This window comes from Equus quagga, chromosome 1, assembly GCF_021613505.1.
Source record: "Equus quagga isolate Etosha38 chromosome 1, UCLA_HA_Equagga_1.0, whole genome shotgun sequence".
NCBI classification, from domain to species: Eukaryota; Metazoa; Chordata; class Mammalia; order Perissodactyla; family Equidae; genus Equus; species Equus quagga.
Genome location: NC_060267.1, coordinates 23,810,439 through 23,834,211, shown reverse-complemented (window position 1 = coordinate 23,834,211; position 23,773 = coordinate 23,810,439).

Genomic DNA, 23,773 nt, shown 5'->3' with positions numbered 1-23,773 from the left:
AATCAGCATTCTTGTAAGAAGGAAAAAAAATCACAGCAGTTATCACATATTTGTTGTATAGATTAAATAAGATAATGCATATAAATCATTTGAATAAATGATCAAAATTTTGCAAGGTAAATATTACTATCTTCTTTCATTTTAAAGTAATGAGGAAACAGTCTCCAAAATGTGTGCTAACTTGCCAGAGGTTTGAAGCTGAGCTTTAAATCCTGGCCTGTTGAATGTCAAAGTTTTCTCCACTTTGAGAGAAATTACAGTGTGGGCTTTTTAAAAGAAGTGTAGCGGGATTGAATGAACAGTTTAGTGTAGATCCTGTTCTGTTCTTAGAGTTTAAACATGGGAAAAGAGTTCAAATCTTTTAGTTAAAATATTCTGTTCACAGAAAATTCAAATTTGAAAGTTTAAAATTGAAAATGTTATAATCGAATATGATAAGGAAAGGATAGTAACACTATGGAAGATGAGAATTTCATTTTTGCTTTCTATTAGCTGCTAAGGCAATAATTTGTTGTTTCAAATAAGTTTAGGCTGGTACCTTTTAGACTGACCGCCTAATGGGTGATACCACAAAACAGATAAAGAGACTTTGTACGTCTTCCTTGGGCATGTGGAGATAGATACATAAACACATGGAGCTGGCTGCAAACTTGGTGGTTGTATAGTTTGAGTAAAAGAAAGCCACCATGAACTGTGTGGTTTGTCTTCATGAACCTAATTCTAAATGACACTTTGTAGGTTATGAAATATTCACCTAAAGTTATCATTCCTATATAAAATATTTCTGTAAAAAATGTTCCCAGATTTCTGCTAAATCACAGTTGAATTTAGTTCCACTTTTTAGCTCATCACCTTTTGCCATATGACGATTGCGGTCTTGAGATTTAAGGGACATTTCAAATGATAAATCATCAGCTTTGATTCTACCTAAGCATAAACTCATTCACATCTTACGATTCATTCTCTCCGATTTTTCAAATTCTGACATTTTAAAGAAATTATGTAAGAGGTTTGACTATTCTTTTGGACGCCTCATTAAAATACTTAAGTAGCTGCATCTTTATATAAAAAAATCAATACATTTCTTTTATTCACTCATTAAAATAGGACTAGCGATCAAATTCAGAAAGAAAAAACCTGCACTGTGATTGGTGGACAAAGGCATCTTCAAAGAACTTTCCATTTAGCAAAGGGAAATAGAATTTATGCTGAAGTGGCTATCATAGCAGTCAGTATTTAAGGATGTCATTTAAACCAAGAACCTGGGAGCGAAGTATGAGAGATATTTCCGAAAAGGAAACTTATTCTGAATAGCTCCAATTTGAAAAATTCAAATTCGAGAATCTTATATTTGATACAGTAAGGATATAGTAGATTTGACAGACGGTGATCCCATGAGAGGAACCAAAATAAGCAGAGACAGCAGAACACAAGAGCAGAGACTCAAGGGTAGGAAAATAAACAAGAAGGTTAATAGCAACTGGTCCAACCACACAGTTCAAGTGGTAGAGAAAAGAGAGATAAGTATTAGAAAGGATGGTTGGATCCAGATTTTGAAGGTCTGAGAATGCTGGGATAAAGAGTTTAGACTTTTATTCTCCAGCCTGTGAAATCCTGGCTTTATCTTTGGTTGAAATAGTGGTTCTCAAAGTGTGGTCTATGGAAACTTGCGGGCCTCCAGGAGACTTTCAACGAGTCCATGAGGTCAAAACTATTTTCACAATAAGATTGGGACATTAATAGCCATTGTCACTGTCATTGTCTCATGAGTTTACAGTGGAGTTTTCCACAACATGTGACATCACAAAAGATTGAATGCAGAAGCAGATATAAGAATCCAGTTGTCTTCTCTTAAGTCAAACATTAAAGAGATTTATAAAAACATAGACACGCCATTTTTCTCAATAACCATGTCTCTGTTTTGGAGAATATAGTGATTTTTCATAAAAATATATTGTTTATATTAACATGTAATGATTTATTATAGTTATTTGGCAATAAATACATATATATTTTTTAAAGTTCTCAGTTTTTATTCCTCAAATAATATATATATCAATCTCAGTACATATAACCCACATAAACAAAAGCCATTTTGGGTCTTCACTAATTCTTAAGAGTTTAAAGAGATCCTGGAACCAAAAGTTTTAACGATTGCTCTAACAGGAATTTGGCCTTGATATGGACTCAATCATGACCTCTGGCAGACACATCCAGCAACTTTGTAAACTCATGGAACTCTGACTCAGTCAGCAAAATAAAAGGACATCATTTGAAATTTCACAGTCAATTCTCCTTGAGCCTTCGTTCAAGCTCTTCTATCAGAGGTGCCAAATCCAGTTCCAGCTAGATTGGCTAGGGCCGAGGTCTCCTAAGAAATTCTTGGACCACCTGCTTCAGAAGCACCTGTGAAGTGGGCTTCAAAGGAAAATTCTTGGGTCTTACCCAGCACTTCTAATCATTGCTTGTGGTAGATCACATCTGCATTCTATCAAGAGTCCCACATTGTTCTTATGAACGCTGCTGTTTAAGTTTCTTGTTTTAATATATTTGTGGTGTACTTAAAAGTTTACAAAGAGGCATCATAAAATGGTAGTTGAAACTCACATGGAGTCAAACATTTCCTCTCAGCTGGAATTTCAGTTGCTATAGACTTCGATGCTTTTCCACCAGAAGCTATCTTGGTGTCAGGAAAAAATTGAGAATCTTGAAGTTTACGGGGCTTGTCCAGGGAAAAAGAAGTACCTGTGTGTCCCTAGTGAGACCTTACCTCACCAGACACCACTCTGCCCTCATGAAGAAAACCAAGTGTGGATTAAACTTGACCTTCTAAGGCTTTAATGTGCAGAGGAATCACCAGAGATTGCAAAGCCTAAATATTTACTGTCTGGTAATTTACAGGAAAAATTTGCCAATTTCTGTTATAGATTAGAGTTTTGTAAACTTTAACAAATTAATCTCCCAGGGATCTTGTTAAAATGCAGATTCAGATTCAGGAGATCTGGAGTCAAGATTCTTATTTCTAATTAGCTGTCAGGAGATGCTGTTGGCCTGCTGACCACCTCAGAATGGGTTTGAAATGCAGACTCTCAGGCCCCACTGTAGTCCCACTGAATTGGAAGCTGCATTTCGCCAGGATTCACAGATGATCCTCATGCCCATTGATGACTACACCAGAAGCTCTGGTATAGATGACGAAAGAAGAGCTGGGCTCTTGACTTCAGACAAAGCTGGATTGGAATCTCACTCTTATTAGGTATGGGAATGTCTACACGCAACTCAAGCTCTCCAAACCTCTTTTTCTTCATCTCCAAAATGGGGGCAAAACTACTTTGTCCACCAACCTCATAACTGCTGTGAAAATCAAATGAAACGATTTGTAAATAATATCTAACACATATTGAGGGTTTACTATATGTAAGCCATTATTGTGATTAATTGACAAAGAAATTGAGGTCCAGAGAGGTGAAACGACTTGTTTGAATTCACATAGCAAGCTGGAGAAGGGTAGAACTGACAGTCAGTCCTGGCCAGTGTTTGTCAGCTCCTACACTCTTTATGATCATATACTCTTGTGCCACCTTGAGGGTCTTCCACCCCCATTCAAATGTCTGTGCTGATGACTTCTATTATTTTTGCGAAGATATTCCAAGACACATCTCCATGCATAAATGAAAGAAATCTATGATCTGAAAAATACTGCAAAGTGTAGTACACAAATTTGACCTTGCCAAAAAGTCGAAATGCAATGGAGTAACTCTAAAGTTGTCCTAACTCATATCCTATGTTAGAACAGCTTTGTTTAGTTAAGGTCAAGCTTCCAGAAATCCAGGAATGGTCAACCCTTATGATGACTAAATCGTATATCGAAGGAGATAACAGTGTACAAGAACCTCAGTTACATAGTTTCCTTGTCTTTAAAATCACCTTAGAGTGTGACTCTCAGGACAGTTTTGGCACCAAAGCCCCCATCTGTTTATAATTTCCCTTTCATTTTCATGGCTTTTTCAGTCCTTGCTGTTTTGCCCAGCAGGAAGTCACATTGTATGAATCATTTTCACCAGGCAGTCCCCATAGCTACAACTCACTTTGATTTTCCCTTCCTGACCTTGCTAGAGCGTCAAAGCCCTGGAAAGCTGTCTTTGAAAGAGCCCCTGATAAAAGAGGCAACAGCATCCTCTACTGACGGTGGCTCAGAGTGTCAGGGGGGCACCAGCTCACTTTGGTATTCGAGTGTGGTTTGAATCATTCCTACTTTAGTGCACTTATCAGTGCTTTCTATTGCTTTATTTTATGCTGTTTTGAAATAAAAATGAAACATTGGTGTTTAAACTAATTTTTAAACCGCTCTATTGAGGTATGACTAACATACAAAAAGCTGTACATATTCAAAGCATACAACTTGATGAGTTTGGACATAAGTATATATCTGTGAAACCATCACCACAATGTACGCCACAAACACACCCATCACATTCAAAAGTTTTTTCTGCCCTCCATATTTATCATTATTATTTGTGATGCGTACTTAACATAAGGTCTACTCTCTTAGTGTTTTTTTAAGTATACAACATTGTTAACCATAGGCTCTATCCTGTACAGTAGATCTCTAGGACTCACTCATCTTGCATAACTGAAAATTTGTTCCCTTTGATTACTGCCTCCCCATCTCTACCTCCTCCCAGCCCCTGCTGATCACCATTCTACTCTCTGCTTTTATGAGTGTGACTATTTTAGATTCCTCATACAAGTGGCATCATGTAATATTTCTCCATCTGTGTCTGACTTATTTCACTTAGCATAACGTCCTTCAGGTTTGTCCATGTAGTCGCAAATGGCAGGATTTCCTTCTTTTTCAAGACGGAATAATATTCCATTGTGTGTATATACAATGTTTTCTTTGCCTGATTGTCTCTTGGTGTACATTTAGGTTACGTCCATGTCTTAGCTATTGTGAATAATGCTGCAATGAACCAGACAGCTTCACTGGTGAATTCTACCAAACATTTAAAGAAGAATTAATACCTATGCTTCTTAAACTCTTCCAAAAAATAAAAGAAGAGAGAACACTTCCAAACTCATTTTCCAAAGCCACTTTCACCCTGATATCAAAGCCGGAGAAAAATACCACAAGAAAAGAAAACTACACGTAAATCCCTGATGAACATGGTACAAAAATACTCAAGAAAATATTAGCAAACCAAATTTAACAGCACATTGAAAGGATCACACGCCCTTACCAAGTGGGATTTATCCCTGGGATACAAGAATAGTTCAACATACACAAATCAATCAATGTCATACACCACATTAGCAGAATGAAGGACACAAATCACTTGATCATATCAATAGATGCAGAAAAAGCATTTGACAAAATTGAAAAAATTGAACTTGTCTCAACATAATAAAGTCCATATGTGACAAGCTCACAGGTAACATCAAACTCAATGGTGAAATACTGTAAACTTTTCTTCTCAGATCTGGAACAAGGCCAGACTGCCCACTCTCCCCCTTCTATTCAACATAATATTGGAAGTCTTGACCAAGGCAATTGGGCAAGAAAAAGAAATAAAAGGCATCCAAATTGGGAGAGAAGAAGTAAAATTATGCCTGTTTGCAGATGACATGATTTTATGGGTAGAAAACCATAAAGATGCCACAAAGAAACTGCTAGAATTAGTAAACGAATTCAGAGAAGTTACAGGATATAAAAGTCAACATACAAAAGATTAGTTGCTTTCCATACACCGACAACAAACTATCCTAAAGGGAAATTAGGTAAACTACTTTTGAACAGTGAAATATAATGGCTTTTAGCAGAATAGCATCCTCATTGTTTTGAAAAGCATACGATTCTTCCTCCAGATGGCATGGCCTTTCTCCAGAACCTCAGGGCCTTGCTTTGTGATTCTTCTGCTAGTGTTGTCACAAATTCCACACAACATCTTTTCCCACCATTGATACCTGCAACACCGTATGGTCTGTCAGATCACACGGCCCAAGAGGCAGGGCTGCTTACATCCCAGCCCTTTCCTACTCTGGGCCCCATTCAGAGCTCTCAGACTGTCACATAACCCTGTAATAAGGGACAAAATAGTATTCTTAGTTGCGGAACATGCTGTCTGCAGAACCTAAAGAGCCCACCAGGCATTTTGCTCCCTTTTTTGTGAGAGGAGGTATAAGATATCACATTTTGATTTTTATTAGAATGGAATGTCCCAGCACACTCTTGATTCCTGGACCCCTAAAAATCATACAGATGTGGTGGGCTCCTGACCCTTTACATGGTTTATCCTCTCTCCTTTGGAGTATGTGTGTTATAAGGAGACTGCCTGTGTGCTAGCCACTTCTTGCTCATTTGACCCAATCAGCACATGACCATGTATGTAATGGATTTACGTGATTTTCAATGAAATGTATCAATGAGATGACCAGATGGTCCATATTTCTTTGAACTATATTGTAGGTGAAGGTGAAAGAGTTAATATATCCCTGGGAGCAAAACTGCAAGTCTATATTTTTGTCCAATCTGTGTGATTGTGGACTGTTTATGATACTCTTTCCTTATTGGGATAAAAAGGATTATATTTGGCAAATCAGTGGCTGCAGACCATGTATGTAGAACCATATTTGTCTGCTCTGCACCAAGACTATGGTAAGAACTGCTATTTGGTTGAGCTTGTGGTAGTCTATAGTCATCTTCCAGGATCCATCAAGTTTTTTTCAGGGAACAGACAGATGAATTAAATAGAGATAAGCTGAGGATCCGTTAGATCCTTAAGAGTGGCACCAATCTCTGCCATCATCCCACGGCAACACTGCTACCAGAATGTGATAATGTTTCTTGGCTGGGTGGGAGGAGTTTGAGAGGCTTCCATCTTCCCCACTATGACCCCCCAAGGATCCAGTGTGGGAACTATACCAACTGCCAAGTATTTCAATCTCAGTTATAGATTCAGTGACTGGGGAAATGATCACCAGGTAGATATGTGGACCTAGTGGACTCACTATAAATCAAAACTTGTCCAGTACTCCATTTATTACCTGGACCCCACTCTAACTGTTACAATGACACTTTGGGTCTCTAGGTATTAGTATCAGCTCAGGCCCTGTGTCCAACATCGTTGAAATGTATGGGTATTTCCTTTATCTGAGTTGTCTGAGTAATTGTTAGCTGAGTAAACTGGCTCAAGTACAAAAACTTGGCAAGGGATGGCTGTGCTCAGTCTCTTTTGATGTCTTCTGCTGGTATAACCGTTGTTGACGTCCCTCATATTGCCCCTCAGAATGCCATGTTCTGTAACCCTCTCCATAACTCTCTGAAGGTCAGGCCCCCTTGACTGCCACATCTTCAGCTTCTGATGGTACATGCTGGCTAGGTCTTGCAGCTCCTTCAGGATATAGTTCGTTTCCTTTATCACCAGGCCTAACTGGGTAATCCCGTGACTTAACCTGACTTGTGGTCTACTGCCCAGGAGCGGAGGGAAGGACAGATCCAGAAAGGGGGCCCCTGAAGCCTGTAGAAGAGGGGTCTCTGCATCGTCCTCCAGAATGGCAAGAGTACTAATTCTTACTATGGTGGCATCGGCCATTTCTGCAGGCTCACAAAGTTTGCAAGGACTTTTTTTGGAGTTGAAATCTTTAGGGGCATCAGGCCAGATAACTCCATCCATGCTTCATAGTCCCAGAGTTTCTCAAATGGGGTTCTAATCTTAGCTTTGTCTCCTTTTCACTTCTTAACATTGCTAACTTTGATCTGACAAATTGTGGTAAATAGTGTTTTGTTTTTATTCAGTTCTAAATATTTTGTAATTTTAATTGTCAGTCCTCTAACCTACAAGTTATTTGGGAGTTTTGTTTTTAATTTCCAAATTTGGGGGGGCTTTTGCTCACTTTTAAATCATTGATTTCTAGTGGAAATGCATGGTCAGAGAACATGATTATAAAATATTGATCCTTCAGCATTGGTTGAGACTTCTCGTGGTAATAATATGTGGTCAATATTGGTAAATGTTCAATATACACTGCCAAAAGATGTGTATTCTCTAATTGTCCGGGACAGAGTCCATTAGGTTACATTTGCTAATGTGTGGTTCAAATTTACTACTGTACTTTTTTTATCACTGCTCAATCGGTTTCTGAGGAAAGTATGTGAAAATTTCCTGCCACTATTGCAGACTTTTATATTTCTTTTTAGTAGTCCTGTCAATTTTTACTTTATATATATATATATATTTTTTTTTTAACCGAGGTAACATTGGTTTATATCATTATATAAATTTCAGGTGTTCATCGTTATATTTCAATTTCTGTGGAGAGTACATCATGTTCACCATCCAAAGACTAATTACCCTTTGGCCCTATACACGTGTGCCCTTTACCCCTTTCGCCCTCCTCCCTCCTCTCTGGTAACCACCAATCTAATTTCTGTATCTATGTGTTTGTTTGTTGTTACTGTTGTTTTTATCTTCCACATATGAGTGAAATCGTACGGTATTTGGCTTTCTTCATCTGACTTATTTCACTTAGGATAATACCCTCAAGGTCCATCCATGTTGCAAATTGCAATATTTCATCTTTTTTATGGCTATTATTCCACTGTATATATATACCACATCTTCATTATCGAATTATCTGTTGATGGGCACTTCGGTTGTTTCCAGATCTTGGCTATTGTGAATAATGCTGCATTGAACATAGAGGTGCAAATATCTTTTCAAGTTAGTGTTTTCGTGTTCTTTGGATAAATACCCAGAAGTGGAATGGCTACATCATATGGTAGTTCCAGTCTTAATTATTTGAGAAATCTCCATACTGTTTTCCATAGTGGCTGCAACAGTTTACATTCCCATCAGCAGTGTATGAGGGTTTCCTTTTCTCCACATCCTCTCCAACACTTGCTACTTTTTGTCTTTTTAATAAGAGCTATTCTGATGGATGTGAGGTGATATCTCATTATAGTTTTGGTTTGCATTTCCCTAATAATTAGTGATGTTGAACATCTTTTCATGTGCCTGTTTTCTTTGGAAAAAGGTCTGTTCATCAGTGGACTTCTAGTCGATCCTGGTGTGGTCATTCATGCTCCTTTTATTTTGAAGCTATGAGGTTGGGTGCAGAGGTTCAGGGTTGCAGTATCTTCCTGAAAAATATGCTCTCTTGCTGTTTGTAATAACTGTCTTTACCTTTTTCGGTGCTTTATGCATGAAGAATATTTTGACTAATTTTAATAATGCTACTCAACTTTGCTTTAGTTCATATTTGCCTAGTATATCTCTTCCCCAACTTTTTATTTTCAACTTTTTACAGCCACTGTATTTTAGATGCATCTTTTTTAAAGCTTATGAGCTGGATTTTCTTTAAAACCAAGTAGAGAGATCTTTTATTCAACGGTTAATTTAAGATCACTTAAATTACTAAAATTACTGATATATTTGATTCAGTTCTACCATCTACTTTGTTTTTATCTTTATCATGTTTTTTCTTTGTTGTCTTTATTTCCTCCTTACCCTCTTTCTTGAAGTTTTATACACTCTATTGTTTCCTATCCTCATTCAGAAGTTAGAACTTTTAGTAGTTACCCCTGTAATTTTAAACATGTCTATTTGACTAAGTCTAAAATTTTATATCTCTATTTTCTTCCCCCCCTAAAAATGAGGTCTTCAGAAAGCTTTCATTTTAAATCCCTTTCCCACCACTTTCAATGTTGGTCAGTGATTTAAATTTCAAAAACAAGACATTCTTTTTATTGCTAGTTTTGCAATCGGGGCTTGTTTAGATTTACACAGATGTTCACTAAATTCTTTGCTTTTACATTCTGAGTTCAATGTCCTTATTACTGATGTAAATTCTTTAATGGTCATTCAGCAAGGGTCCATGAGTGGGAGATGCAGCCTTTGTCTGAAAATGACTTTATTTCACTTTTATTATTGTTTATATGAGTATACAACATTAGACTGACCTTTTCCCTCTGCACTTTGAGCTTTGCTATGCATTTTGTGGTTGTTCTTGCTCTATCTTATCCAGCCTCTCTGCCAATCTGCAGTGAGGGAGAGGTCTCTGTTACCCCACGTCTGGAGAGTGGCTATAACCAGAAATCCTTTCTAATGCTTGAGCCACTTCAAGTTGAGTTTTCTTTTCCTTTCAAACAAAAACATCCTATTTTATAAAGTTGTTTTATCTACTCATATGGTGAGGATGTGAGCAGGCTTTGTGAAGACTTTCCCCACAACACAGTCCTGAACCCAGATGAGACTGACTAGTTGCTCCTCTTTGTCCCCTTGTACTTGGGATCAACTTGAATTACAGCACTGTTAGACCTAAATAGGGCTAGCTTCCACACTTGAGCGTAAGCATCATGAGAGATGAAAGGGAGCCTAATTTTGGTTTGTATCCCTAGCATTTCACATAGTGCTTAGAGCACAGTAAGTACATAAGCAACATGTCTTGAACGAGAGAACAGTTGAATAAACATCATTTTTTCAGGGTGGGAAATCTTAGGTCTACTTCTGAAATTTAGTGGTAGTTCAGACGTTTCCCAGACTTCCTTGTTAAGGTGGGTAGAATAGAGTCTCAATAAAACAGAGCTCTGTCATTGACAAATATATATTTCACTCAACAAAGAGGAAGAGTTCATAACAGTCTTTATAATAATGACAGTAGTAGCATGATTTACGTTGTAATAGTTTATGAGGAGCATTTATACCATGTTTGCATTTGATATGCATCCTCAAATGTAGCTGTAAGACAGCCATCCTTTGAACTGATGAGATTGGCAGCTGGTATGTCCCACTAAAAACATACAGATACGACGTTTTTATTTTTAAACAAGACTCCATATGTTTTTAACTTTGCTCAAACCTATTAGAGACATAGGCCTTTTAATTTGCTTAGTTGTGAAATTCATGACTTTATCCCAAAGTTTTATTTAGAAAAAAGTCTAAAAGACTGAGGAAAACCATGATAATGAAGAAAAGAATTTTAACTATTTTATGTGAATTATGATCTAGAAACAGACCTCAATCTCTATACTACTGAGAGATCTACCACTAGCAACGTTGAACACAGATGGATATTAAGGAGGGCCTGCATTGTAATCATTTTTTGCTTTGTCCCTTGCTTCAGAAACTAATTCTGGTTAATTCAAGACAAAATAAATTATTAAAGTGTGTCTGGTTGAAACCAAGAAAAAAGGCCAAAATCACTCCAATAGTTGGTGTGTTGAAGATTCGCTGACTTAAGAGCAATGATTGGACTTCTCCATTTGCTTTACTGACACAGAAGCTGCCACGAGAACTCCCGCTGCTGCCTCTGAGCCCAGATGTGGCCAGCACTAATAACACCACGTGCCACTAGTTGAATTCCACACTGCCTCTACTTCTTGGAGTCACTAACTCCTGACTAAAATCAGAGATGGCGCTTCTGATTGATGGAGCCAAGATCACATGCCTGTGTCTTAGCTGCAAGGAAGGTCAGAAAAGCAAATATCTGATATTTTCAGTCTTTACACTGGGAAACATGGTCCACATGATAAGATGGGACACTCATGAAACATAAGAAGTTTGGTTTGGAGGCTGTGCACCAAAATAAACAATGACTGTCCTCCATGGTCTGTCTCCAGCAAGATTTTAAATGAAATAATCTTTGTCCTAGACTCATGGCAAGTTTCCTTTTCAGTTACTTTCTCTCATACCCTTCTCCAAATCCCAAGTCTATGCTTTGCCCTGCCTGTACCCCAAGGACACAATGCTTTGCGGTTTTTTCTGGACAGTCCTAACTAAAACAAAACAAAAAGTATCCCTACTATGTGTCACTTCAGAAGTTTCTGAAAAATTACATACCAAACTACATATTCTGTGATGGCAGAGACTGTATCTACTTACTCAACTGTTCTTAGCATAGTGTCTGGGCCAGAATTGGTTTCCAGAAATATATGCTGAATGGGTTTGGGAAATTCATCTCTCCCTGCCTAATTAGGCTACTAAGTTAGGCTCTAGAAAACTCAGTTCTTCCTGGCTAGCTACACGTTGTTCAGAGAAAGCTGAAAGGTACTCCATCATGTGGCAAATATGATAGATTGGTAGTAGTTATTCAGGGAACTAGACTAAGGAAGATTTTGAGGATACATCCAGACTGATTAGTAGGGAATGTCTTGAATGATTAATGCTCACTCTGGGTGCCAAATGGAAGAGTGTTGGCACATGTCCTGGTATCTGTCAACTCTGGCATTAATATAAAAAAATTATTATTATTGTTATTATTATTATATATTTTATTAGTTCAATCAGAGCAAAATAGGGTTTCTTCAAAAGACCCTTTTTATGAAATGATGGAAAGACAGAACCAAAATGAAGACTCAATACCAAGTCATGGAATAGATAAGCATCTCCCTATAAAGGGAGTCCTTATGCTAATGGAAATGAAGTCAGTTACACTCTGGCTTGGCTGGCACCTTAACAGACACGCCATGCTGAGGTCATCTTTTTCAATCATCTGAGTTATGCATTTGGTGAAACTGCAGAGAAATCACTCAACATTACCTTCGAAGATGGTGTAATGGTAGATCATACTATTGCATTCATTATGCGGCATGTTAAAAGGGAAGAGAATCAGGCAAGGGAAAAGAGCAGAGATATAGGAGTGAGATCAGAATCAGAAGGGGCAGGAATGGCAAGTGCTAAATGAGACCATTATTGAGAGATATAATCTACAAACAGGGTCGTGGCTAATTATTCCCTAAGTGAGGGGTGATGTCTAATTTAGAATAGGTCAGGAATACCTGTTGAGTGGTGGTATTGAGTAAAGCGATGAGAGCATCTGATTTAGGTCAGATTGCCCAAGACAATCTAACTAGAAACGACATATGAAAAAGCAGAAAACCTTTCCACTATCCCTGAGACCCTAGGTTTCTAAAGAAGCACACACTCCCAACCTCCTACACACATAACATGTTTGCATACTTTAAATCTAGTTCACAAAAGTATTACGCATGACCCCACAGGTCATAATGAAAATAGTAAAGAGAGTTAATGTTTATAAAAATTTATTGGAGAAAAGATTCTCAGAGGAGATTAGAATAGGAATCATAAGGAATCTGTTTCCCCACCTAGACAGCAATTGCACTGGCAGAATCTCTCTGCTATAACTATTGTGGAACTCTGGCATCCGTTGAAGACTTGCAACTTCGAAGAGAAGGCTTGAAAGTACATTGCGATTAATTTCAGTCAATTTCAGGTCTCACCCATTCCCCCGATGCCCAGCCCCACAGCAGACAGCCAGGGATGTGTTCCTGGAGCAGCTTGCACACCACTTGTGGGATCAAGGCTACACAATGAGGAATAAGGACCCTGTCCTGCAAATATTGGGAATCTATGTTACATTCATTCTGAGCTGCTTCTGATCACAGAGGTACAGACATAGAGGCAGGCAGTCATTGTTGCACACACCCCCACATACACTCACTGTTGCAAGCCCCTCACCCTCAATCTGAAGCAACTTCCAGGAGACTTAAAAGGCCAGCTCCTTCTCCTCACCCCCAGTCATTTTACTTTTTCCCCTTTGGGGAGCTAGACATTAAAAATAAAGACATTCAAAAGAAACTGCTTTTGAATTTAGAAAGTCACTCCGCATGCTCAGGGAAAGGTGCAGACTCTTAAAAGACCTGAGAAGACTTTAAATTTACACTGAGACTGATCCTTGGCACAGAGACAGCCTACAACAATCAAAACCAAAACAGAAACAATAAATAGCAAACCCTGGGGAAATAGGAGAATCTGATTACCAGAATTACCACAAAATTAAATTCAAATGTCCAGTTTTCAACAAAAAATTACAAGACATACAAAAAAACTATAGGAAGGTATGGACCATTCAAAGGAAGAAATAAACCAACAAAACTGTCCCTGAAAAAGACCAGATGGTACATGTACTAGATAAAGATTTTAGAACTGTCTCAAAGATGCTCAAAGAACTAAAGGAAGACATAGAGAAAGTCAAGAAAACAATGTATGAACAAAATGGAAATATCAACAAAGAGGTCGAAAACCTGAAAAGAAATCAAAAAGAAATTCTATAACTAAAAAAACAATAACTGAAATGAAAAATTCACTACAAGGATTCAAAGGCAGACTTGAGTAGGTGGAAGAATCTGTGAACTTGAAGACAGGACAATTGAAATTATCAAGCCTGAGAAACAGAAAGAAAAAAGATTTAAAAAAATGTGACTAGAGCCTAAGGGACCTGTTGGACACCATCAAGTGGACCAGCATACAGATTGAGGGAGTCCCAGAAGGAGGAGAGAGAGAAAGGGGCAGAGAAATTATTTGAAGAAATAATGGTATAAACTTCCCAATTTGATGAGACATGAATAAAAACACACAAGAAGCTCAATGAATTACAAGTAGGATGAACTCAAAGTGTTCCACACTGATGCATATTGTAGTTAAACTGTCAAAAGCCAAAAACAAAGAGATAATAGTGAAAGCAGCATGAGAGAAGCAATTTATCACATACAAGAGATCCTCAATAAGATTATATAATATGAAACTTGGGAGACCAGAAGGCAGTGTGGGCTGATATATTGAAAGTACTAAGAGAAAAAAAACTGTCAGTCAAGAATCCTATATCTGGCCAAACTATCCTTCTAAAGTGAGGGAAATTGGGCCAGCCCTAGTAGCCTAGTGGTTAAGTTTGGCATGCTCTGCTTTAGCAGACCAGGTTGAATTCCCAGGCACAGACCTACACCACTTGTCTCTCAGTGGCCATGCTGTGGCAGTGGCTTACATAAAAAAAGAGGAAGATTGGTAGTGGATGTTAGATTAGGGCAAATCTTCCTTAGCAAAAAATAAAATAAAATGAGGGAAATTAAGACATTCCCAGATAAAAAAAAGCTGAGGGAATTTGCTACCACTAGATTTGCCCTTCAAAAAAATGCTAAAAGGAGTCCTGAAGGTTGAAATGAAAGAACACTAGCTACTAACACAAAGCCATAAGAAGAAACAAAGATTTCAGTAACTATAAATAAATGATGCATTATTAAAGCTAGCATTATTGTAACAAGGGTTTGTAACTCCACTTTTTGTTTTCTACATGATTTAAGAGACTAATGTATTACAAAAACGAATTATTAGTTTGTATTTTATGACATACAATATATAAAGATGTAATTTTGTGACATAAATAACTGAAAGGAGTGGGATGGAGTTGTAAAAAGAACAGAGTTTTTGTATGTTATCGAAGTTAAGCTGGTGTAAATTCAAATTAGAGTGTTATAACTGTAGGATGTTACGCAGAATGCCCATGGTAGCCACAAAGAAAACAGTTATAGAATATCATAAAGGGAAATGAGAAGGGAATTAAAACATTTCATTATCAAAAAAATCAACTAAACACAAAAGTAGACAGTAATGTAGGAAACAAGGGACAAAAAACCTATAAGGCATATAGAAAACAAATAGCAAATAACAGAAGTAAGTTCTTATCAATAATTACTCTAAATGTAAGTGGATTAAACTTTCTGATAAAAAGGCAGAGATTGTAAAAATAGATAAAAAACATGATATGCCAACTATATGCTGTCTACAAGACTCACTTTAGCTTCAAAGACACAGATAGGTTGAAAGTGAAAGAATGGAAAAAGATGTCTTATGCAATTAGTAACCACAAGAGAGCAAGAGAAGCTACGCTAATGTCAGACAAAATAAACTTTAAGTCAAAAAAGGGTATAAAAGAAAAAGAAGGACTTTATATATTAATAAAAGTTACTACACAGCAAGAAGATATAATAATCAGAAACATTTATGCACCTAATACCAGATCACCAATATATATGGAACACAAATTGACAGAATTGAAGGGAGAAATAGACATTTCTATAATAACAGTTGGAGACTTCAATACTCCTCTCTCAATAATGGATAGAACAATCAGACAGAAGATAAATAAAGAAATAGAGTACTTAACACAATAAAAAAACTAGATCTAACAGACTCCTATAGAACACTGTACCCAACAACAACAGAATACCCACTCTTCTCAAGTGCACGTGAGACATTTTGTAGTAAGGATCATGTATTAGGCCACAAATTAAGTCTTAACAGGTTCTAAAAGATAGATATCATACAGAATATCTTCTTTGATCAAAACAGGATGAAGTTAAAAATCAACAATAGAAGTAAACGTGAAAATCCTAAAATTGGTGGAAATTAACACACTCAAACAACAAATGGATCAAAGAAGAAATTACAAGAGAAATTAGAAAATACTTAGACATGACTGAAAATGAAAACACAACATACCAAAACTTAGGGGACACAGCGAAAGCAATGTGAAGGGGGAAATTTATAGCTATAAATGTTTATATTAAAAGAAAAGACAGACCTCAAATTAACAACCTAACTTTACAAATTGAAGAACTAGAAAAAGGAGAACAAACTAAAACTAAAGCTAGCAGAAGGAAGGAAATAATAAAGATCAGAGCAGAGATAAATGAAATAGATAATGGAAAAACAATAGAGAAAATGAATGAAACCAAAAGTTGGTTACTCAAAAAAAATAAAAGTAATTGACAACCTTTAGACAGATTGACTAAGGAAAAGAAAGAGAAGACTCAAATTACTAAAATTGGAAATAAAAGTGGAGACATTACTACCAATTCCGCAAAAGTAAAAAGAATTATAAGAGAGTAACATATTGGGGCTGGCCCAGTGGCGCAGTGGTTAAGTGTACATGTTCCGCTTCGGTGGCCCAGAGTTCGCCAGTTCGGATCCCAGGTGCGGACATGGTACTGCTTGTCAAGCCATGCTGTGGTAGGCATCCTACATATAAAGTAGAGGAAGATGGACACGGATGTTAGCTCAGGGCCAGTCTTCCTCAGCAAAAAGAGGAGGATTGGTGGCCGATGTTAGCTCAGAGCTAATCTTCCTCAAAAGAAAAAAAGAGAGAGAGTAATATAAACAACTGTGTGCCAACAGATTGGACAACCTAGATGAAATGGATGAATTCCTAGAAACATAAAACCTATCAAGACTAAGTTACAAAGATATAGAAAACCTGGTAAGACCTATAACGAGTAAGCAGATTGAATCAGTAATCAAAAATATCCCAACAATGAACAGCCCTGGACCTAATGGCTTCACTTGTGAATTCCATTAAACACTTAAAGAACTGACTCCAATCCTTCTCAAAATTTTCCCAAAACATTGGAGATGAGAGAACACTTCCTAACTCCTAACTCTTCATTCTTTGAGGCCGGCATTGCTCTGATACCAAAGACAGACAAAAACCTTATAAGAGGAGAAAACTACAGACCAACACCCCTATGAACACTGATGTGGCCTATACAATGGGAGAAATTATTTGCAAATCTTATATTTGATATGGAACTAATATCCAGAATGTATAGAGAACTCCTAAAACTCAACAATAAAAAAACAAACAACCTAATCAAAAAATGGACAAAGGACTTGAAGAGACATTGCTCTAAAGAATATTCAAAAATGGCCAATACACGCATGAAAAAAAATGCTCAAAATTACTAATCATTAGGGAAATGCAAATCAAACCCACGATGAGATTCTACCTCACACCCATTAGGATGGCTACTATCACAAAAATTAAAAATAACAACACTTGAAGATGTGGAGAAGCTGGATCCCTTTTGCACTGTTGGTGGGATTGTAAAATGGTGTAACCCCTACTTAAAACAGTATGGTGGTTCCTCGGAAAATTAAACACAGAACTACATATGATCCAGCAAGTCCATTTCTGGGTATATCCTCAAAAGAATTGAAAGCAGGGTCTCCAAGAGATATTTGTACACCCATGTCTATAGCAGCATTATTCACAATAGCTAAAAAATGGAAGTACCTCAAGTGTACGTTGACAGAACAACAAATAAGCAAAATATAGTACTTACATTAAATGGGAGCTGGCCCCGTGGCCGAGTGGTTAAAGTTCCGTGCGTACCACTTTGGGGGCCCCGGGTTCAGAACCCAAGTGTGGACTTACTCTGCTTGTCAGCCATGCTGTGGAGGCATCCACGTACAAAGTGGAGGAAGATTGGCACGAATGTTAGCTCAGGGCTAGTATTCCTCAAGCAAAAAAAAGAAAAAGAGGAGGATTGGCAAGAGGAGGATTAGCTCAGGGTGAATCTTCCTCACCACACACACACACACACACACACACACACACAAACACACACACAAAAAGTGGTATATACAGAAAATGGAATATTATTAACCTTAAAAAGGGAAGGAAATTATGACAAATGCTACAACATGGATGAACTTTGACTGGGGAGCTATTGTTTAATGGGTACAGTGTTTTAGTTTTGCAAGATGAAAAGAGTTCTGGAGATGGATGGTGGCAATGTTCACACAAAATATGAATGTACTGAGTACCGCTAAACTGTATATTTCTTAAATGATCAATGTAGTAAATGTTATGTAATGTGTATTGTACCACAACAAAAAAAATTTAAAGCAAAAAGCCAACTATGTGCCTAACCTAATGCCAATAATTTGCAGATTATTATTTTCAGCAACAAAGTGAGGAAGGTACTGTTTTTTTTTATGATTGGCATCTGAGCTGACGTCTGTTGCCAGTCTTCTTTTTTTTCCTTCTTCTTCTTCTCCCCAAAGCCCCCCAGTACATAGTTGCATACTCTAGTTGTGAGTGCCTCTGGTTGTGCTAGAAAAGTACTCTCAAGACTCAAATTTATAGTCGCAACCATGAAGTTTGGAAAGATTAAGTGATTTTTTCTAAGGTCAGAGAGCTTACATAAACAACAGAGCTGGAGTTTAGACCCCCAGAAGCTGCCTTCTACTCACTCTAGTTCTTTCAAAGCTCTTTTCTATATTTAAAATGAGGGACTGTAGCTAATTTGCACTTTCTACTATTCAAAACATATTCACAAACAACAGCTCATTTGACCTCATAATTTTTATGTTAGAAGGGTAAGCAAAGAAATCTTTCTTCTACCCATTTTACAATTTACAAATTTGAGGTTCAGATTGTGTGTTTTTTTAAGAGACCCCACAGTTAGAAAGTGGCAGAGCACCTCAAAAACTCAGGTCTCCTTAACTACAAAACATTGGGTATTAAACTGTGAGAGAAGCATATCTTTGCTTTGTTTGGTTAATTGAACAGTTTCCATTTAGCAAAAGTGAAGGAGTGTTTTTCACTCACATTAAATACTTAATAGCTTTGTTTGTATAACAAATAGTAACTGCCGAGTAAGTCATCAGACACAAATTATATATATAAACTTTTAGGGCTGGAAAGTACCTTAGAAGTTCTTTCCTTCTTTCTTTTTTAATTGCGGCACTGGTTTATAACATATAAATTTCAGGTGTATGTCATCATATATATTGATTTCTGTGTAGATGTTCACCTCCCAAAGACTAATTACCATCCGAAGTTATTTATTTCAAATCCTTTATGTTACAGCTGAGGAAACAAACCTAAAGTTTATTGTTACACTATTGTTAATATTAGAGCCTGATCTAGAAAGCATGGGGTGTCTCCAAGCCCTTTCTACTATTCCAAGTTTCCTCTGTTTATAGCATAAAGATTCTCCAAAAAGATAACTGCATTAAAAACAACTTCTTTATTTGCTGCTGGAGGCCAAGGAAGATTTTATATTGTTAAGAATGTTCTCAGATTGAAGTAGTGAAAAAGACACATGTATGTTTTGCATGATAGAGATATCGTTATGAATATGATATGGATATAGGTATCAGTGCTAAACTGGGTTAAGGATAACTCAAAGATGGTTTGCATGTTGCGTTGCAAGGCAGAGGAAAATTAGTTTGACATTTTTTCTTTATCTTACTGAGGAATAGTTAAGAATGGCCAGCAGATGCCACTGTTGTCAGTTGTAAATAATTTTTCACGTTTTTAAATAAAGATGAGTCATTACAGAAAAATGGGGTAAGTGCAACAAAAATAATCATGTTATCTTTTTAAAAATAAGTAACAAAAGCAATGCATAATTGGATCTTATTATTTACCTTTAAACGAAACATTTACTTAGACACTTGGCAACTAAAAGACATGAACCAAATTACTAGAAAAAAATTAACAAGGAAAACAGTAAGTCTTCTCTGTTTGAAAAAAATAATCTTATTTAAAAATTAGAAGTCGATGCAATGATAAATGTTGCCTATAGCTATATTTAATAGCAAAAATATATCCTATTCTGATGAGTGACACCAAGGAAGAGTAAAATAAAAAATCAATTCTGTTTTTTTTTTTTTAAAGTTTGGCACCTGAGCTCACATCTGTTGCCAATCTTGCCAATCTTCTTTTTTCTCTCTCTCTCTTCTTTTCCCCAAAGCCCCCCTGCACATATTGTATATTCTAGGCTATGAGTGCCTCTGGTTGTGCTGTGTGGGACGCTGCCTCAGAATGGCTTGACGAGTGGTGCCATGTCCACACCCAGGATCCTAACCAGCGAAACACTGGGCCACCGAAGCAGAGCATGAGAACTTAACCACTTGGCCACGGGCTGGCCCCTCTGTTCTTTTTTTCTTATTATTGTGGCAGTTTCTGCCATGACATAAAATGATGTGTAAAATGGTGATGTTTCTTAAGGTTGTTGTAAAGATAAAATTAGATAAGGATGTAAAGTGTCTCTCAACACCTGGCACAAAATAGTAGCTAAACAAACACTAATTTTTACTCAAATAACAGTCTTGGAGAGCAGATAGGATGAGTAGTCATAACTCTAATCAAATACAAAGTAGAAAACAATAAGGGACATAAGAAAGGAATAGAATATCACATGAGAAATTAAAAATAAAATATTCTAGACAGAATGGTCCAGGAAATATTTATGGAAGAGGTCACATTGACTTAAAACTTGAGAGAAATTTAAATATTTCAAATATAGAATAATGTGAGATAATTTTATTTAAGGTGGAGAAAGAGTGGGATATGAGAGAAGAACAAATTAAGCGTGGTACTCAACCTGTTATCATTCCCACCACTAGCATATCCAAAATAAATTGTATGTTTCAAAGTCTGTTTAGAAAATAAGTGGCGGAATTTCTGAATTTTATAACTGTCATGGTTGTGTAAGAGAATAATTTTTTTCTTAAGAAATACATACTGAAGTATTATAAAGTAAGAGGTCATGAGATAATCAACCTAATCTCAAATTATTAAGAATAAATTACATGGGTATATGGATGTCTGTGTATATATCAATATGTACATATAAAAGAGAGAGAGAACGATGAAGCAAATGCAGCAAAATGTCAAAAATTAGTGAATCCAGCCAAAGGACATATGGTCCCTATTTGTACTATTCTTGAAATTTTTTCTAAGTTTTAAATTATATCAACATTTATAAATAAAGCTTAAAAATATGTAGATGAATAAAGACATTCAGATAAAAGAAAGCTGAATTTGGGCCAGCAGACTCACACTATAAGAAATTCTAGAGAAAATTCTTCAAACTGAAGAGAAATGATAATAGAAACTCAGATCTATAGGAAAGAATAAAGAGAGCAGGAAATAAGAAATATGTGGCTATATGTAAAGGATAATTTTGTATTATCTTATTTACTTATTTAATTATTTTTTTTTGGTGAGGAAGATCAGCCCTGAGCTAACATCTGTTACTGATCTTCCTCTTTTTGCTGGAGGAAAATTGTCCCTGAGCTAACATCTGTGCCAATCTTCCTCTATTTTATATGTGGGATGGCGCCACAGCAGGGCTTGATGAGTGGTGTGTAGGTCTGTGCCTGGGACCCGAACCCGAGAACCCCAGGCAGCCAAAGTGCAGCACGTGAACCCAATCACTATACCACCAGGCCGGCCCCTTATTTATTTTGAAAGGCATTTCATTAAAACAAAAATTTATATAAAAATGTATTTGGAGTTTATAACATTCAAGATAGATTGTGATAGGTTAAGGATATATATTGGAATCCCTAGGACAGACACTAAAAAAATAAAGAAATGTACATAAAAAGAGAATATAAAATTGAAAAAACTAATCAATTAATTCAAAAGAAGGCAGAAAAGGAGGAACAATGAAAGAAAGAACGTATGAGAAAAATAGAATACAAATAACAAGATGGTAGACTGAAATCCAACCATATCAATGATTGCATTAAATGTAAATGGCCTCAAATTCTTCAAGGAAAAAAGAGATTGTCAAATTGGATTTAAAAACTAAAAAATACAGAATAATTATATGCTATTTACAAAAGACATTTTAAATATAAAAATATATATCGGTTAAAAATAAAGGGTGGCAAAAGATATATCATCCAAACACTAATTAAAAGAAAGCTGATGTAGTTATTTTAATATCAATGTAAACTTTAAGGCAAGAAGTATTACTAGAGATATATAGGAACATTTCATAAGGATAGGAGGATCAAAAAGATGTCATACTATCATACATGTCAAAAAGACATACTCATAAACATGTATGTACCTAATAACAGAGCTGCTAAATTCACAAAAAGAATTGGCAGAACTAAAGGGAGAAATAAACAAATCTACAGTTATAGTTGAAGGATTTAACATTAACAGAATTAATAGAATATTAACATTCTATTAATAGGATAATTTCATCAATAGTTAATAATTATCAATACTACAATTAGAAAAATAATTTATACTACAGTTAGAAAAAATCTCAATACTATAATAAATTGACAGTACAATTAGAAAAATTATATCTCAATAATTGATCCTGCAATTAGAAAAAATAAATAAGGATATAAAAAGATTTGAACAATACAATAAACTAACTTGACATACTTTAGTTACATAAAACTACACAAAATTGCTGCAGAATACACATTATTTCCAAATACACGTGGAATGTGTACCAAGACAGACCATATGCTGGACCATTGAAGAGTCACAGCATTTCATGGAAACTCTCCCTCTCCCTTGGCAAATGCTATTCAGAAATCAAAAAGAAAAGAACTCGAAATAGGTAATTGTGCTCAGCAGTTAGGAGTTCATTTGTGATTTTAGTGAAAGAAGTATTGACGGAATATTGAGGGTTGGAAGCCATGTTATAATGGACCAAAGCTTGAATGAAAGGTAAAGATGAAGGGCCATGAGGATAGCTGTTTCTCTCAGGAAGTCTGACAATGAGAGGAAGAAGAGAGAGTGAATAGTGATGAGGGGTGAGGGGGAGTTTTAACGTGTTTTTGGATGAGGAGAAGGAGCCAGTGAAGAGAGAAAGGAAAGGGAGAGACAAAAATTTGTGGGAAAAGGTCCTGGAGGATTCCAAGTGGGAGGAAATCAAGAGCAGAGATTGGGAAATTAGCCTTTGACCTGAGCAGGGAAATCTTTTCTCATTAAAGAGTAAGAAAAATAGGTAAAATAGATATAGAGAGCACTTCATCTTAGATGATCAACAAATATAGAAAATTACTGTACACTGCATATTAATATTTGCAACTAATGTAAGTTACAATACAAAAGCATGCTTTTTGATAAGGGAATTCTCATGTTTTAAATTACTTTCACAAAAAAGGGAGGTGGGGAAGGTGGGGCAGAGGAGAGGCAAAAGTGAACAAAAAATGAACAAGGAATTCTCATACTAGGAAACCTAGTGGCAAACAATAAATGAAAGGATTCCCATCTCATCTGGTAATCAGATAAATATAAATTCAAACAATGAAACGCCATGCTATACTCCATCAGATCAGAAAAAATAATTCACATGTCATTGAAGATGTGGATACTCTAAAAGTTTTACATTCTGCTAGTGGTAACTTAGGTTGATTTAACTGCCTTGGAGAGT